General features: G+C 39.2%; 1 protein-coding gene across 2 annotated transcripts in view; it reads right to left on the reverse strand.

Annotated features, from left to right (window-relative positions):
• The window catches only part of LOC124212447 (probable G-protein coupled receptor B0563.6), a 45,168-nt gene that overhangs the window by 3,797 nt on the left and 21,048 nt on the right, over positions 1–20,323 (reverse strand). The gene's annotated exons all lie outside the window — the stretch shown is intronic.

Consider the following 20,323-nt stretch of genomic DNA (forward strand, 5'->3'; position numbering starts at 1 on the left):
TTTTATACCCGAACATTCAGTTTTATATTGAGTATATGTTTATTTTTTTCCATAATATTTGTCAAAAAATCTGTAAATATGCGTATCTTGCATAAAAATAAATCTCAATGTGCTATAAAAAAACTAGCGCTATATTTCAGTTCAACATACCTAAATACCTAAAAAAGAAGCATTATTAGTTAAGGGGGAAATTACAGGTTTACATTTGGCAGGCTTGTGTTATCGTAGAGACATACGACTGCGCCGACTTGCCGGGTAAATATATTAAAGCTACTGTATACAATTTCAATTTGTTCGAGATGGATGTCCTCGGTGTATACGGAGCTACCGGTAAATGTGTGTCAATTTTCCGAGGTATCGTGGTCATTTGTCTCTTCTCTAACGCAAGAGGTTTGCGGCACGGTGGACGGTAAGATTTATAGTCTCCGGAGCGAAGATACATTCCACCGGATTACCTATATATTATATCCATCCGAATTCCGTATTCAAAAACATCGGGGCGAAATCTCGGACGGAATCATCCACAAATCTGCAAACTCGGCAAACTTAACATTAAATACATCGACTAAGATAAAAAAAATTCGTCAAATAACGTTCTACCACTGATCCGTCGCGTCGCTACAAATCTATGAAACAAACTTGTTCGAAAAAGTCTACGGATTTAGCCAAAGTCTATGAATATTAACACCTAATGGGAGCTAGGAAGTCTTATCGTTATTTCAGCTGCAGTATAAAATTTAATGAAATTGAATTTTCGCGTAAGTTTCGCACTCAGGAGAGACCAGTTCCACATTTGCCACTATTTATTTTACGTAAGTAACCTAGTCCTAGTCAACGTAACAATTGGAACTCGGATAAATTTGAATACGCAATGGTCGAGGTTTGAATGAATTCCATTGGATGGGTTGTTGGGTTCGGTTAGTCTAACCTAACTGTGACGCGGGTTCCGTTCAATAAAACTGTAGATTCATATGCTAAACACGAAATCCGGAGTGCCTCGTCAGCAATGGATAAGAACGAAAATATTTACCATACGTCGATAATCAGAGTGTGTCGCTACATTCTCGGCAAGGGGTCGAAACTTCGCTTCAGGGTCGGTAACGTGAGAAGCTTAGACGCTGAAGATAAGCGGAAAATATACGTTGCAAGCTGTGTTACCACCGTAGAGAGTTTTCGAACTTGACAAAATCAAGTATGAAGAAAGTCCGACCGAGTAAAGGTTTTCAGAGTAAGTAGCGCTTGACAGTATAGACTAAACAATTCTTTACCGACCCCCCTTAAAAGAACCACTTTTCAAGCCTTCGCGAAAGGCAAACTTCGAAATGGACTAGGAGCAAAAAAATTATGTTCATGACGGGCGGAAAGTGATTACATCTGTGATTACCACCCTCGCGTCCACTTACCGTCCTTGATACCACAATTTATTTAAATCCTACCGTCGTTTGGCAAACCGCTGGACAAGTCTTAGAAAAACGGGCTTCGACCGTTAACATCACGCATCAAGGTCGAATGTACGCAAAGCTTTCAATTATTCTGAGTGAATGGGTTAAAGCCACTCAAAAAAATGTTCATTCCACGTCACGTGACAGGATCAGAAAACAAATTTAAATCAAATCCATTATACGCCGAATGCTGGAACAGGATTTTAAAAATACTGTAGGCAAATCCACGGAGGACATGTATGAAACAAGTGAAACTCGCAGTTGATGGGTCTTTATGGCCTTTATTAATCTTTGTCGCACGTGTTCCAGCAAATTGGATGTGAGATGTCATACACATTTCCCACGGGCACGGGAACGGTTGTTGGCACCTAACATACATCACGTTTGTAATTCAAGAAAAAACTAGAATATTTTTTGTCTCAGTAGTCGCCTTATGTAAAGTCCAAATGAAACAACCCTATTTTTCTCACTTCACAGGCTACGTATAATCTCATTAATTTATCTTTCCTTCTCCCGTCGACAAAGTGAGATAATTCCGTAACAGTTTTCTTGTTATTTCATTCACGTGTTAACTCGGTAGTACGGCATCTCGCGTGTGTGCCCAGGTATAATATAATCGTTAATTAAGAAGCTTGTTAAGAAGCCTTAGAATTAATCCGACTTAGACAACTGCAAATTTTCCCTCAAGATTAACGAGCTAAAAGTTATCCCGGTCCAATTAAAGCCGGTCCGACGCAGCGTAGCGTCAAATTCATTTCCGGCTGCATACAAGTCCAGAGACATCGAACTTTCTTTATTTCTCAATTGTTTTTTCATTTCTACGGGTTTTTATGCGAAAGTGATAATATTTACTCTAGCTGATATCATGGCTGCCGATTGCTGCCTCTCTGTTTTAATCTCAAGGTTTATCAGCTCACGGTCAGTTATACATATGGCTGTCCACGTTCCAGACGAAAGCGCAATATTTGCCCAATTCAAATACAATTATAATCGTTATATTCGATAATCGAAGAGACGCATATTAACTCGCACGATATTTATTCAGTCGAACGGAAAATGGGAATAACCACCGCGTGTGAATTTTATATTAGACGCCGTGTTACACAGGCACATCGTGTCAGCTTCGTCAAATTTTACGGACTTCCAATTGTCACGATTGCACCGCTAAGATTTTGTAGACCTTGTATTATTGCGCCTTTACCGACATTTTATTGATCGTAATTATTCGGTACAAGTCGTCACCTAGAAAAAAAATTTGCTATCCTTGTTTTGAATAGGCAATCTATATTTTCACACCCGGATCGTAAAACACGAATAGCGTTATAGGTAAGACAAACCATAAGAACGCCAAAAACGGTGGTTGCGCGACATCGGAAGCGTAGGAGTACGTCGTTATTAGAAACATCGGGGAAATGGCTTCAGGAAAGTCGTAAAAATATCGTGAACTTTCCGTCCCTATGTATACGTGTACGCGTATATGTGTGTATTTATGGTCAAAATATACATTAGCGCTCAAGCACAGGGAGCTGAAGCTCTTGTCTGTCTCATTGATGGAAAGAACTGACCGAAAAACAACACCACACCCAAACAAAATGAGAATTCTCAAGGACTGAATTTAATCCAAACGGTCTCGTGACACTTAACGGTTTTCGTATTCGATAATATTTATCGATTTCGTAAATTGGGAAAAGCTCTAAAATTTTTGCAATAGATACATTTCGAAATGCAATCAACTGAAGAGAATTGGATGGGTTACGTAACGATGATTGGTCGACGCTCGATAAGAAAACGAAGAAAGAGTGTAAAATAACGCAAGCCCAGGTAGCACACTATTGGCTGTTAGTTGACTTAATTAATAGCGACAGAAATTCTGAGTCAACTATTTCAAGTCAACTGGGAATAGGCATATTATGAGCCTATCGTTGACCGTACACTGACTAAAAGTGCGCGAATGTCCTTTGAAATGTCGTGGTAAAGGCAGCACCCGACGTCAACTATTATTAGGTTTTCAGTTGATTGTGAACAGTCAAGACAGAAAGGCGATGATTTGCAAGTTGGTTAATTACGTGGACTAATAGTCGGCTGGCGTCAAGTATGAGATACCGATTGGTCAGTATAACTGCCGCCAGACGTTGACGTTCATTCGTCACATGAATGCGCTCACACAAACAATTATTTGTCTGAAAAACATCAAAAACTTTCACTTGACTTTTCAGTGGTAAGTGGAATAAGGTGACAACGAGTTTTCTATTCAAATCACCTTATACTTGGCATTTCAGAGGACATTCGTAAACATAAATTATACCGCATGTCAACTTCACGTCCAGTTTTTTTCACGATCTATAGCCATTCAAAAATAGCCAACGTTTTTTTAATTTGACAACGGCGTCGAATTTTTCGTAGTCGAATAATAATCGGCCTCTGGATAAGTGTACTACCTGGGATGTCCTTATACACTCAAATAACTAAAGCTTCTCTCAATGATATTTCACGCCCTTGCATTATTAGAACTTGAAAGAAATCCGCTAAGGGTGTGGTGGAGAAATCGATTAGTTATGCACCCCCACAGGCGACATAAGCTACGCGTGGAGTCTTGAATCGTATCGTATCACGTTTGAGTTTGCGGTTGTATTTGTATTTGGATGAGGTGCAACCAGGTGACTGCCGTGTATAAATAATTCAAGAGCCTAGATCTTAAGTTTTGCCCAAGAGATTCGAGCCGGGAGCAACCATCGTAGGTATGGTATGGTATACGAGCGTAGATAGAACGAAACAAGCGTCACGGTAGAGAGTATCCTACATTATGAACCTAGATACAGGTATGCTTCCTAGGCGGATCTCTGTCATCTAACCGCTAGTGGGTATACTGACTAGTTGATTAAATCGGTACGTAATAGGAAAACTACATTACTTGTGCTTGTAATACGCTTCAACTTCTGTAACTGGATTGTAGTCACCATAAATTTGATTTGTAGTAGCTGTGATATCACGGCTGCATCCAACGTGATGTAAAAATGAACGAATGCATGCAAAACTGATGGATAGCTTCCTCAAACTGTATTATCATTGTACCGGGAGGTTGCAGGGCTGATTGAGAACAGTTAGTATCGGGATCACCGTTTCTCCTTCGAATGAGTAGATAGTACCTATCTTTGAATGGTAGTCGCCGGAGTTTTGCTTGTTTAATCTAGTGTAGAAAAACAAGACAATGAGAAATGAATCATTGATAATTTATACTTGAAGATGAATGTGGTCAGAGAGGAGATTAATTCGAAACTGTATGCCGACGCAGACTCAATTTTACAGCTAGGCTTGTGAATACCCCTGTATTACAGAAACAGAAACACGAGTTTTGGTTGATTCGCTACAGCTTCTTTGATGTTTACCGCTTTGAAATGGAAATAAAAATTTTTACGGCCTCGTGTCAAAGGCACCCATCCCTTGACGAAATTTTAAGGGGGTGCCCTAGTCAATTTCGACGTTGTCGTATATATCTCGAAATATCAAACTCCACGTACTTCAAACGCGATAAAGGGCTTAACAGACCCATTCTATACACAATTGTGAACAAAAACACTAAAACACATTTTCACTTGACGCAGAAATTAAGAAAAGACACGGATTCTGCGAAATTGCAATAGTAACTTGCGATAGAATGGGATTGTTAAGCCCTTTATCGCATTTGAGATACGTGGGCTTCGAAGCTTGGAGATATATACGTTAACGTCGAAACCGACCAGAGCACCCCCTTAAGATTGACATAAAATTCTTCTCATCAGTTCCACCGAAGACGTCGTATGCTTTCGCAATCAACAGATAATTGTACCTTCATATGAACCGGGAGGAAAACGTGACTACTAAAAACGCATCTTTCCACGTAACCCGGAAAATATAATCGACAGTAGTCGACTTTCATGAATATATTGTTACTGTCCCAAGCTTTGTTGCAGATCACACCGAAGCTGCAACGCAATGATGAGTCGTCAACCATTATCTAATGAAAATAAAAAAATATCGTTCTGCTAAATCATGTGTAGACATTGAATTGCTCATTATGACACATAAATTGAATAGTACATATTTCAAGCTTTAAATCTTAACCGTGGGTAGTAGAGTCAAAGTGAGACTATTCCTCTTTGGGATGGAACAGTTTTGGCGTAGCTACCTATAAATACCGGATTTATGCTGAATTTCGTGTGAATGCATCGGGCATTAAAATTATACATTATATGTATCTGAAATTCGATCAAATTTTGAATAAGCAGGTAGACGATAGTAAGTGGCAGCAATAAGCGGGACGCGAAATTTCTTTTAACTCAAAAATTCTCATCTGAATGTCTATAAAGGTTTACCTTGTCTGAAATCCCGGAATAAACGTGCAGCTGAATACTTACGAAAATCGTAGAATTCTATAAACGCTCTGCCTCTTCCCCCTAGATGCGAAATTTACCTCACCTTTTATGCGGACAGTAGAAGATTGATAACTTTCTACCGTATATTTTCAATTCTGGTCCCGCATTTGCAGACGTCGTCGTAACGAAAGCGGAACCAATTCCTACAGCTATTTGTCAACTTCTTGTATGTTTCAGGAACTTTCGGAGAATTCCAAGAAAGGAGTGGCGATCTATCGAGCTTCAAGTATGTGTGTTGCGAAGGATCTGATCAACCGATATTTTGAGATAGAATCTGGTCGTCCTGAGCCACGCAATGAATCTGTGGGCGTGGCTCTCCACGTCTAATTTTCGCTCTAGATTCAGCGCAATCCGCTGTCACCCCTGTCGTATCTTATTCCTCCGAGTGTCTCCTCTACATTTGTCAAGGCGCCACCAGCGATTCACGGAAATTGCTAGACCACATAATTTCAAATGTAATGAATCCATATCGTTCCGAGAGGTGCGAAATTTGATTAAATCACAGTATGCCTACAGACACTGCGTACCTAAACTAGAGAGGACGATCGAGTCAGTTTCTTCCGTCTCTTTACCGCCATTTTGTCAGACCTTGAAAAAGTATAGCCGCCATGTTTTGGAACAGTATTCTCAGCTTTGAGGCGCGCAATTTGAAATATTATGAACCTGAACATCTAGGAACAGTGTAATAACCTAATTGCATGACAGAATAATACATTGCCAACGGTTATAAAACAAGATGTTAATGTTCAAATTATGTATGGGCAAAAAATAATCATTTTCGAATCATGTGTGCAGTTTTTTACTCGTATTACAGGCATTCTGTGGTGCAGATGAGTAAACCCAGGAACTTTGCGGCGCCGTTGTTAATCATATCCGCCAATTGAGCTGCTGAGTTAACTTCTGTCGATCCGGTCTACTGTGATGGAAGACCATGTCTAATGTCAGAAAAATGGCGACACCGGTAATGCGCAAATAAAAATTGACAACAGTGAATTATGAAGTATAGCTATATCACGTGGCTAAGTCAGAAGTGACCCCATATCATCTATATTCAAGATCAATGTCCAAGAACTGATACAGCTGGTGATTACGAAACTTATACGATTGGCATGTCGGTCGTTAAAATCAGCGAGAACCGAATGCCTTGGCCGAGAGATCGTTACAGCTACCTCTACTACTCCTTTAATACTAATAAGCTTTATGCCATTCCTTCATACCAGACCCGATATGGTTTTGACGGCAGGTTGACAGTCAGACAAAACGAAAGCTCACCGTGTACCTATGTAGGTATAAAATTCTTTGACTAACAGAATATCGTTTTAAGTTTCGAGCGAAAATTGATAGGAAGGCATTAAGAGGTGACATTGCGTTGCGAGGGTTGAAAAAAATTTATAAGAGTGAATTTTCCGAAAGTTCCAAACCCATGTAACTTCTTAATCGCATCTTCCACATTAGGCACTAGTCGTGCTCTACTATACCCCAACACTCGACGAACTATCGATTCGCAAGATGATACAGCTCGTTAAGATCTCGTCTCACCAGGAGATTACCAATGCTTTCCACTTGGTCGTCTCCGTGTGGATTACGGTACGTGCGGCGAACATGTTGGTAGCTTCTAATGCCGGGGTATCGAAGCGTCCATTCACCCTCGCTAATGTGGATTTTTCCGTCTTCCCCTAAGCCAGACTTGAATGATAAAAACAATTTCAAGCAGCCTTAAGGCAAGCTTATGTCGGAATCAAACAGTCGCAGGGTGTAGTCGAGGAGTTGGAGAAAAAAAAGTAGGTTCGTAATGCGAACTTCTACAGAAAAAAGTACCCGGTTCTTCGACTAGTAGGCGAGGACCCCGTGCAGGTGAAAAACGTGAAAGAAACGAAGGAGAGCGAAAACGTGTGAGGTTTAAGAAATGAGTTAGTCTTGAAGAAACTGAGCAGAAGACTTTGTAACGGTTTTATATACTAGACTTAGATTCGCCAAACTTTTGGTGTCGATGATAATACGATTTTCGTAACTGTAACTTTTGTAAATCCAACAGCAATTTTTTCTTGGTGCCGAACAACGGTAAAGACCGAATAATAGATTGTCGCTTGCCTATTGTAAGCGGTGAAAGTTTTATCGCTGGTGCGTAAATAGACGTAGGCAGTGTTCTCCTTGTTCGTTTTTCCATTCCCGATAACTGCAATTGAACAGTCGAGGTCAATGGAGCGATCACGCAATCAGTAGAAGTATATGACCGAGAACGTTCACGGCATGAAAATTCGCGTTCAATCCTAATGCATTATTGTAAAAAAGTGATGGAAAGAGACGAAACTCAGCGTCTGACTGGTAAATTCGGACCCAATTATTACGTCGTACTTCTTCTTGCGTTTCAAGTACCTACCGTCGGGAGCTGTTAAAAGCTACATTAATTGTACAAATGAAAGGTAATAAAGCAGCGACAACGCGTAGGCGCCAACCTATTCCAAGGTGTTTGCTTTATGTTTTCCGCAGACGGGGTGCGAACGTCACTTTGAAATATAACTAACCTGTATTCTTTTATTTTCGTCTTTTTTGTAGGCGTGTAGTAGGTATGTAGGTATGTAACATACGTATCCTGTGACAAGTTTCATAATTTTCGTTGCAGTGCCCACTGGATAGAATAGAATGAAACAATTTTTTATGATACCAGGACGTTAAGGCCAAAGGTATGAAGAATCATACTGAAGAATAGAGCAACTGAAATTTAAAAATTAACTCAAGTATAACGATCAGATACAGGAATACGTACGGAAAATGAGGTCGGGGTCAAACAACTCGAATCCGATGCAGCCAGAAGTAGTTGTTATTTGATATTTTGGCGACTGAAGAACATGATCTCTGGTTTTGATCGAGGGGATGAACACCCGGAAGAAGCCATACACCTACTCCTACTAGCCCCAACGAGAGGTGGGAGGAGGGGGTTGAAGAGGGAACAACGAGCACAACAACTCGAATCCGATACTGGCGAAAGCAGCTGTCATTTGAAATTTTGAGAACTGCGCAATGGTAGAGGAAGGACAACAATATGATCTCTGGTTTTCATCTCTGAAATGAGATTCCATCACCACTCACAAGTATATAGCTGCTGTTTCAAAACTGTTGCGTGTGCATCTTCGGCTTACTTGGATTCTTTCCAAATTGCCGTTAATGTGAGTTACTCGTGAGAATTATCAACAGTAAACTGACCTGTCAAATCCGACTACCCTAGATTTCGCGGGTCTAAAACTAGGTTGGCAGCGCTGGCGCCTAATGCAGTACGCCCATTGAATAACACACGCCCAATGGCATGGGTGAAAAGCAGGCGGTGCCAACCTTATTTCTGACCCACTCAAACGGGACGGATCGGGTTCTACTTTCCTCAGGCGTACACTGGTATATGAAGGAAAAAAATTGACCCAAATATTGTTAGTTGCAGTGAATATAAGAAAATGCAATTTTTTATCAGTCTTAATTGAATCTATTTTTAGGAAACTACAATTCACCAATTAAGTCTAAGTAAAAGATGCAAAATTCTAGAATTCCTTACTACAATATTTAAAGTATTCAATGTTTCAAGTCCGAAGTAATTGTACCGTTTATTTCCTCCATCTTAGGGCCTCTTATCGTGATTAATCGTAAGTCCGCTTTCGTCACATTCGTTAACGACCGTGGTGCGTTGTATACATTTAACGCTTACGACCGAAACGCTTTTCCACTTGTTTGGAAACCAGGTACATAAGATATAAATGAAAGAGACGGCGAATTAGTGAATTGCCAAATTATTCGATTACCAGAGTACCCGTAAAAATTTATGCAAAGACTCCGGTCCACGAAATGGCGCGTTTTGAAGCGAGTGATTCACGATTGAGGAATGTGAAAGATTCGTTCCCAAGATAAATGGTGTTACCTCACAGATGTGAAGTTCGTTTACATCCTGACATGAATTCCAAGTCCTCTCACCGCAGCTTTTTCTTCCTATGACTCGGAAAATCTTTAGGGGGGAGGGACCTTCTCTCTGAATTCCAGGTCAGTAAGGAATTTACGAACGTCAAAAAGAGGGCCAGTCCTTCCGTGACTAGATCGCGTGTCACGCTGCAACCTCAACCAAATCGTGTGAAATGAAAAATAAATCACTACCCTTTGGAGATAATTGAACTTGATGTACCACCAGAATATTTTCGATCAAGTCGCGTGAGTCTCCAATTTGGGGACGAGGAAAGGTAGGGTACGTTTACGCAACGAGTCACGCTTCCCTCACTCACCCCATGTCGCCTATTTTGAATATCTAATATACCGAACGCGTGTAATTCTACCGCATTCCACATAAGAAACCGCCCCGTTTATAAGGTCAGCAATCCTCAGTCACGTTTCGGTAGATTCATTCTAATTAATCTTGATGCTCGAGCCCTGTCAGTAGAAGAACAACGAGTTTGGAAAAAACATTGAGTAAGCTACCTGGTAAGGTGTATGAGTAAATTCAGCAAAGGTAATAGGTGGCAAATTCTCACCAACTAGCGGTAAAACGACTACATTAATCTCTAAGTGATAAAGAAATTCGCCATACGAGGCGAATGTATATGAGAACACATCGCCATCGAATGAAATTTCAAAGGGTTGATTAAACGTGACCGGAATTTCCCCCATTTACCGATCAACTTAATATCTCCGTATTTGACGGTGGCGCCGGAACTTCTGTGACCCTATTGCTGAAATTTTGATTATTACCATCGGCTTCAAGTAGCAAAAGTAGAAGAATATCGTGTCCATTTACCACAAGCGTCAAACTGTTGTAAATTGAATTTATGAAAACAAACAAAAAAGGAAATTCAAAATTCGACGGTTTACTAGAAGCTAGCGGCTTATGGATCTAGATCATGTCGAGAAATTTCGAGCAGGTGACCAGAGTGGAAAAGTTGTCGATTCAGTTAATTCCTCGGTGAACAGATGATTCGTTTCGTGTTTTGCGTTATTTCAATTCTCCTTTTCGTAGTTGACCACTTGTAGGTAGCCGTACTTCTTGTTTGCTGATTTTCGAAATCGAGATTTTTGATTTCTAGATTCGGGTAGTAGATCTGTACATTTTTTTGCAATAGCTACGCTTAGCTCTACATCACCGGCTTATGTGCCAATATCTTTAAATGATTTAATTTATACTTTTCCTATTTATTGCACGTGATGTAATCTCCAACTTCATGCGACTAAAGTGTTAGGTGTAGGTATAAAAATGTGTCAACTTAACTTTCCGGGTCTGTCTTGTGCATTGACGAGACAATCCCTTTAGTCACGCAATTCAGTTTTTTTATTTTTCGACACGGAAGTGAAATTATACGATTTCTAGATATTTTTCGACGCTGAATGCGAATCTGATGCAAAAAATGTATTCAAACTGAAAACTACCTCTAAAATGTGGTGAGAACGGGGTGAATAATCAATACTGTTTTAGACAGTGTTCTTGAATGAGATTTATATGAATATTTATTTCGAGACAGCGCGATTTTAGGTCGAGAATATATGCCACCCTCAATACTATCTACACGCACCTAAAGCGGGTGAAAACTACCCCTGTGCATTGAATTTTATAAATCTTACGGCCATTCTGAGATCTCTGTTTGTCAACCAATGAATTTCAAGCGTTTCTAGTATACGTTATCATCAAATTTCTTCGCTAACGAATTACATTCACGAAAATACCTTTTTTTTTTGCATGTGTTCACTTATGACAATTAGAAACAATTACGGATTCACAGAAAATCCTAATCATTTCAGAGTTCAAATATTTTTTTTACCTGAGTAATGGAAAAAAGTCGGGATTTCGCGTGGAATATATAAAAGAAATGACAAAGAAAAAGAGTGCCGCTATAGTGGATTCCGTGGCCGAAAGGGTTAAGTGAAGTGTGGGCTCTCTTTTGCCTCTTTCTAAACTGAAAAATCAATAAAATACCGTTAATAACACGAGCTCGAAAAAAAAACAACAATTTATTCTTGTCAACAGTTGTTACGGATTGCCCCAATGCAGGTAGATCGTACTCTCGTAAATTTCTCACGTACTTTTCACACGAAATATGTCGTGATAAAATATAGGCAAGATGAGAAAATTTTACCACAAGCAGATTCCATGGTCATACCTAAATTCAGCCGTAGCCATCTCGTCAATTGTAGGTATCGACGATCTCACCAGATTTAATTTACGAGATGGAGGTAGCGGGGGAGGCGAATTTACGATTCATGTGTACTCGTACATAAGAAGCGAAAGTCAATGCATTAGCATTTTTATTGACCGCGGATGTAGTTCCATACGTCCGCTCGGTGAACCGTCAGCAAAACTGATCATCCGCAGCCTCGAACCTAACCGTAAGCCAGCCTTTCTTCCAAGCACGATCGTGTCGTCCTAGTTACCACCCATCTTCTATGTAATTATACGAGCTAAATAACTAATTACCACGGCAACCCCTGAATCCTCTGCTCATGATCGCACGCCAAGCGACGTGCCACAATAGCAACCTAATTCCGTCACTTTTTTTCTCTCTACAAATGCCGCGTGCAGAAGCTCTCTCAATGATTATACAGCCCCTGCGAAATATAACTTTTAATTTCCCCCTTAACTTATGGTAATACTTTTTTTTTACGTATTCAGGTATGTTGAATTGAAATATAGCGCTAGTTTACAGATTTACGCATATTTACAGATTTTTGAACAAATATTGTGAAAAAAAAAATATATAGTGAATATAAAACTGAATGTTTGGATATAAAATGAACAGCATTAGGTTTTAAATCAAAAAGACTTGTCCCATCTTCTTCTACTTTCTTCAAAACTGATGTTCAACCCTTTTCTTTTTTTTGTACTTACGTAGCCCGAAATACGCTTAAAATCACCATAAACAACAACTAGTGAGGGTAGATGAATATTTAAATATCAACATTGCCGTTAGTACGTACATTTGATTCAAAAATCGCAAGTTAACTCTAGTAGTACTAAGTAAACAGAAAAAAAATTCTCAAAATACGTGATAGAATTTTTTAAATAATGATTTCATAGATTCGTACCTGATACCTACTGAAATGACTACTCATTGACAGTTTTATGGGCGATTGGCGAATGTAAAAGTTGGTTGGAAGTGGTGATGCATTATAAAGTTGGAACTCTTTTGAAAGTTTCATCGGTACCTTGGACCTATTGACAGTATAACGAACCCAATGCTCTGACACGCCGACTATACGATAGCCGGGGCCAATTGGGTTTTGTCAGGATAAAAGTTACTTCCATCGGCTGTGATTGGTAGTCGTGGAAGGCATTCGGAGTAATTCGAGTTTCTCAACGCGTAGTTGCACACTCTTAACATCCTCCTGTACCTACTAAACTTTTGGATAGGTGGTGTGTGGCCGTATCGAGAGCACCCCCCATACATAGTAAAGGCGCTCGACGGTTTGAGGCAACTGAACGATGGCCGCAATCTTTTCCGTAGATTGTACAAAGTTTGCGATAAGGTTTCATTAACTCGGAAATGTTTCCATTAACTTTCCAATCAGTGCTTTGCATCGTTTTCTGGGATTTCATGCCGGTTTATAGCCTTACCGACGCAGCTGCATCCTTCCTTACCATTAAAACGTACGGGAAGACTTATTTTGCTCTGCAGCCGTGATTGAGATTCAAAATCAGCGATGAAATAAATTAGCATTGATCTAGTCTTTTGGGCGATACTGATTTCGCTCCATTCGCCGTCACATATTAAACTGAGAAGAACAAAATGGCAGGAAAAAATGGTTGAATGAAAATATCCTTTGTCGAAAAAAAAGTGTCAGTGGGTATATCGCCCTTTGTTATGGTTTACTGATTTTCAAATAATTCCAAAGTTGTACAATAGAACAACTTTACCCAAAAGTCCATCGCCGCGTCAGCAGCGCGAAGTTCGACCTCCTTAAAAAATCGGCCCTCCGGTTTCAATGAATCTCTCTAGCACGCTGCGGATGTTGCATGATTTGTGGCTTTTAAGATGACTCTTGTCACCTCCGCCATTCGTTAGACTGTCTTTGATTAAGGGAGGGGTGAACGGTTTGGTCGGTCTAAAATCGTACCTATTTGTGGGTGTTTTTTTTTTTTTTTTTTAAAGAAAATACAAACACCGACCCTCACCGCCCCTCAACGTGAAGCTTTCATTTCCAAGCTAATCGGTCACGGGCACATATATCCTTGGAATATTCCGCTCGAACAACTCTTATCAGACACGTTCAAGTCATTTTCACTTATAACTGAATTTCCTCAACCTAGAGTGTACATGTATTGTGTGTATAGTGATTTTCGGTGTAGATATTCAGACGACGATAAGCATCGTTGTAATATGATTCCCTTGAAGAGGGATGAGTCTCGACTTGAGCTAGTCTGTGAATAAGGCATTGCAAAGTTTCTGTAAAAAATGATACACCGATAAATTGTGAGGAAATATCGCCAAATCGTTCTCTTTTGACTCAGCAATGGCCATCGCTTTTATGTTTTTCACGTCAAAACAGGCGAAATATTTTCCAATATTTCACAGAGTGAACGCGGCTGATCTTTCATCTAAATCATGCACGGTCAAATCGGTAACGATAAACCGCGAAAAGTTGACTGTTATCGAGGAAAACAATTTGATACAAGTTTTCATTCGCGTGAGCGTCGTTACAAAAAATCAAATCGTCTTTAATCTGTAGGCAACTTGTACATAGATATTTGAGAGGAAGGACTAACGAAGAATGTAGGATGGAAGTGACGAAGAAACAGACCAAACAGTCGCGACAAGCTATGACTTGGCAGTTCAAAGCGATGCATTTCATTGTCAGCCTCTAACGGTGGGCACAGTCTTAATTCGAACAATTGTCTGCATCACCGGAAATAATGCAGAGCCGTCCGACTTTTGCTAAAAAGCGGAAGACTAAGCGGTAAGTTCAAAGTGTCGCAAGGCGAGCTTCGAGGGCTCGCCTACGCGACATACATAAGGGTCATTCCATACCATTTCGACCGGGGTCTGACCCTTGACCTCTCGGATCGGGCCCGCGATTTTTTATATGATTGCTCTCACTTTGAAAGGCGCTCGGGTTTTGTTACAAATTTTTTTGACTCGATTTGATATTTCTTCAATTTTTTAAAACGATTCTATTGATCGACACGGTTTAAAAATCTGGAAAAAGTTGCAAAAATTCGATGCGACATATGAAAATGTTCCCGCGTCTAATTTTTTATACGTTTCTTTTTTTTTTTTTTTCTGGAAAAAGCTTGAAAACAGTAAGAAGGAAAAATCTCCCCACTCTGGCTCTGAGCTTAATAATTTTTATATCTGACGCACGATTTTTTGACAATTTTTTCAGATTTTTAAATGATGTCGATCAATAAGATCGTTTTAAAAAATTGTAGAAAATTCAAATCGAGTCGAAAATAAATCTGAAAAAAAGAGTGTGTCTTTTCAAGCGAGAACAATCATGTAAAAAATCGCCGGTCCAATCCGAGAGGTGAAGTGTCAGACCAGGTCGGAGTGGTATGGAATGCCCTATAGGCTTGAGGGGAAAGGCGGAGGAAAGAATGAAATTAGTAGGGCAAAGAAGAAAAGCAAGCAAGATTTCATGGAAATGAAAAATAAAGTTATACAGCGAATGAAAGGAATGGAAAAAAATCGTGATCCCTGGGGAGGGTCGACAAACGAGTTCGAAGAATCAAAAAGTCGTCAGACTCTCGCTGTATACCAAGTTTCGAGTCCGGATCTGGCAGTTTTTGCTTCGAAAGGTTTACGAGTCATGGGTTTCACTCCCCGACGCTAATATCATTAGCGTCATCCTTGTAAGTAACGTCGCATCGATATCGCAACTGTGTACAGCAGAGCCTCAATATTATCCGAACTAATTGGTACCGAGTCTAGTTCGGATAGTCAAAATTACACAAATTTAAGTCTGCAAACAGTCGGTATTAAACATCCAAATACACACTGAACATCTTTCAAACACCGAACGATTATTTTATTACTTTGGCTTCGTACACGACATTTTTCATCGAGCAACGATGTATATTTCGCACGAAAAATGTATTTTTTGAGCCGACGTTCGGATTATCGAGGTTCTAATGTACTCGTTACTGAAATATCTCGACAATCCTTCTGCATCTTATATAATCCAACGTCGGCTCGTCCCGAAATCTTTTCTTACACTCTACCTACTACCTACACCTACTACACCCTGCCTATCCGTAGGTCTGGATTTATTCAGGCATATACCATCGGACGACAAAGTGAGTGCAAATTGCTTGCAAATCGCTAGAAAACCAAGTCACGTGTGTAACACCGCTTTACGGCGTCAAGTTGTGCCACGAATTATTCAGCAGCTCTACCAACACCATCGTGTAAGGCCAGGAAAGGTGCACCACAATGAATATGCGATACCATTATTATATTACGTGTTATACTCGTCACGATCCGACTGAAATCCCCGTTTTCCGAAGTTTCAGGCACGCCAGAAATGAGATTCAAATAGACCTCGATAAATTCAAAAGTTTCGAGGAGCACTCGCGATCTGAGAACAGGTCACAACAAGTACCGATACACTTGGCCAAAAATTGAACAACTCAGGTCTGCAGCACAAAAACTGCACAGGTTTTTTATACTCTTGTTTACAGATTTTCACTCACCGAAGCCCGGAAAAATACTCAAAATGTTCCATCACGTCAGATTTTTTCTTCAACTCGTGTTTTGTAGTTTCGTTGAGAGTTAAACTCCCGATTAATTCAGAATCTGGTATCCTATTCTTGATACTAAGAATCCTATGCACAAGTGATCTCTTACTTACATTTAATACGTATTAGAGCGAGACGCGAGAATAAATACAAACAGGGAAACGGAAAATGGAAAGTGAAAGCTTCTTCGGAGGCGTATCAAAGAGAAGAAGATAAGGTTTCTATAAGCGAAAGGAACGAGCATGGAAAGTTAAGTGCATTTTATGAAGAAATTGTTTGCTCAACTTTATAAGATATATATTTTTTAGTTCATTGTAATGAAATGGTGGTGTTTATCAATATTGTTATCCTTTTTTTATGCAAACACCTTGTATTTTTCAAAAACACTCTGCGTCATGGAGGGAAATGAAAGTCATTTTTGGATTCAGCGTACTTGAAAACGTGATATTTGCCAAAAACATCCCATACGGCATGATAAAATAAGGAAACGCGCATAAACAGTACGTGTACCGATTTGTTATTTCCTCCGACTATAGCTTAGACGTCGAAGGCAAACATTTGCGCCTTCCATTATTAGAAGTTTTCACACTAATTGGATTGCTGCTTTTCATTCAGCTTCCACTTCCGATACCCAAACCTTTCAATATCCGGCTGACGTGATACTAATTGTACTTTCAATCTACCTTTCTACCATAATATAATGGTAATAACATAGTAATATTATTTGAGGGAGTTTCGAGGAAATCTTGTTAAGCGACGTCCGTTCCAGACGAGCCTATGGCGATTACTCATACCTACTATAGGCCTGCGTATTCAGACCCTACGATAGTGATTCCATGATATAGGACCGACAAAAGGAGTTTATAAGGTGATTAGTTTATTCACATTAGCGCCTCGACATTAATTGCGCTAATTACCACACGATACCGAGGAAATTAGACCATTGTTTTCTGCATTTCGCTCATATTTGATACCCAAAATTCAAGGGAAGACGGTAAGTTCTACATCGTTAATCACAAATTCAGATTTGTGATTAGCGATTTGAAAGCTCTTGGATACCGTATTGCATGCAAAATATGACGATTTTTTTTTTATTTTGAACCACTGTAATGAATACACCATTACAAATTTTGGAAGTCGAACCTTGGGTTCGTTGCCGATAAACCGAAAAACCTCCGCCTACCAATTTATACCAAAATCGGTACGTATTGGATCGCCATTTTGGATTTCGCAATCTGACTTCAGATTGGTGATCAGCCACCCAACAAACCGACGAGTACCGATTCCATCAAAATTCAAATGTTTTTAGTTTTTTTTTCTTCAGCTTAGTGAATACGCCAAATTTAAATTTCGCAAATCGGAACTTAGGTTCGGGATAAGCGACCCGACAAAACCTCACGGTGCCAATTTTCATTGGAATCAATTCATCCATACTCAAGATATCAAAATTTTTATGTGAATTTTTGGTATTTTGTTTTTTAAATAATTACCTCATTCGTACACACATACACACAGATGTCCGTCCAAAAATGGTTGGGGGTGATTCTCGAGACATTGAAACGTCGAAGTCTAGTGTAAAGTCAACTTTTTATTTTCGGGGTGATTGCGAAGACTTCCTTTTTCCTCTGATTGTGAAACCAGAGAAACTCGAGGTTCAAAATATAGCTACGATCAATCCGTCTCAGCTCTACTCATCCTTTCGTCGGATCCGTCAGAAAAAACGACGCTTATAGTTTGCTATCGATCTTATCAGGGATCGTATCATCAGAATCCAAATACGGTATCGCATTTCCTACTCATGCACACACGACGAGGAATAGAAATCAGGTGAAAAATAACAAGGTGAAAAATACCACCAGCGATTGATTCTAGCGAAAAGGTAATACGCAATAACCTTTACTTACTGCCTTGTATTAATTTTGATGCTAATAGATTTTTCCGATGATATTCAACAGATGAATTATAAATTTAAACATCAAGAATTTTATTTCAACAAGATAATAATTTTTCAAATTTGTCAAATATTTCAAATCGGTTACATTTCCTAAATATAAAAGCAGAAAATTCATTTTCCAAATCAAAAAAGCAGCAGCTTTCAAAGTGTACTGCTTTTTTACTATTCATTACCATTATTCATTACGATTATATTTTTATCTGCATTGACGAGAGGAAAAAAGCTCCAGTGGTAATTCACCTCTCTCTCATTTTGGATCGTTGATATATCATATTAAAACGGTTGTCGTGACCGTGGTACATTTTTTTCACGTTTGTCCAGAAAATTATATCAGAGGTGAGTGTATGTTTGCTCGAGTAATTGAAATGAATTACTTCGAATTTGAAAAGAGCAGTAATTCTGTTTCACAGAGTAGAAAGGCGGTGAATCGAATGTTACTGGTTTTCGATTTACAAAAATAAAAGGCAGTACGTCACTTGTTTCAGGCACTTCGACTAATTGTAATCTAAAATTACACCTAAATGACATTTCATGAAGTCATGTGACATATTGTTACTCGCTCGATAATTATCACGAAAAAATAATATTATTAATTCGGTTTAAAAATGTGAAAAACTTGGATTCCAGTTTTCTCTGTTTTCAATTTTTACACCTTACTGCCTTTTACCCAAGCACGGCAGTGTACCAACCTATAACCTACGACCTCATTCGGAACAGAAATTCGACAACAGCTGTTACCCTGTTGAGTTTTTTCAACTGCCCGAGGGCCAGACTTTCGCCCGACTAACTTTTAGCGCTAATTCTTTTCCATTGATATATACAAACCGTTGTCTGGATACAGGTATATCTGTAATATCATGTGTGAGTTTGATGTATAGTTGTTTTTTCTTTTTCGTTTCACATTTATTTATTTTTTGTTACTACAGGATTTTTCCTCTTTCCACGCAACAACTTATAACAAATTAGAAACAGTTAGGGATTATACGGCTGGCCAGTAACGAAAGGAGTGTTGTTTTTATTTATTTTATTTGTTTTCGTAACGAAATGCGATTAATCCTGCTGAGAACAATGGCATGTAATACGAGGCTACTCGTCAATCGGATTATTAAAACAAAGTACATTTTGTCTCTCGAACAAATTTTGGTCGTGAAATTTTGAACAAAATATCATCGGGGAGAGAACGATAAAATAATAAAAATTTACTATATTATTGGATATACCTCCCAACTTACGTTTATTATACGTCGCTTAATTGCAAGGGCATGAAAAATTTCTAAAAAGATTGGCTTTCGGAGGTAATCTTCTTCTACGCTATTTTTTGCTACCGTTAGGAGGAAAGAACGGTCGTGCTGAATTCCGTCTGCGAGCTGCACGCGGAAGATAAAGGGAAATAGCAGAGACTAAAAATGAGATTCGCCAACGTACAGTATATAATTTATACCTATAAGATTCCGTGACATGTGTAATCCGGGAGGGTTTATCTCAAATTGCAACCGGTAGACCTTCCATGGATTACGCTGAGTGTTATGAACGCATTTCGAGAAACTTTGTACGTACGATTATACGCTTATCGACGAAATTGCAATCGTTGAAAGTAAATTGTTTGCTTCCTCGATTATGAAAACTTTTCTTCAAACTCAGATCTGGTCGGTGAAAAGTTTTCATCAAGCGTGAACAGCCCGAAAGATTGAATGACAAAAGGAAGCAGTAAAATTAATGGTTTCCACGTGGCTAAAAAATAAATGCCGCAACAGATTATAAACTTTTACAATAAACATTTTTTACGTTTACATATCCATGAACATTTAACTGTCCATGCAGACGA

The sequence above is a fragment of the Neodiprion pinetum genome, chromosome 2 (assembly GCF_021155775.2).
Source record: "Neodiprion pinetum isolate iyNeoPine1 chromosome 2, iyNeoPine1.2, whole genome shotgun sequence".
NCBI classification, from domain to species: domain Eukaryota; kingdom Metazoa; phylum Arthropoda; class Insecta; order Hymenoptera; family Diprionidae; genus Neodiprion; species Neodiprion pinetum.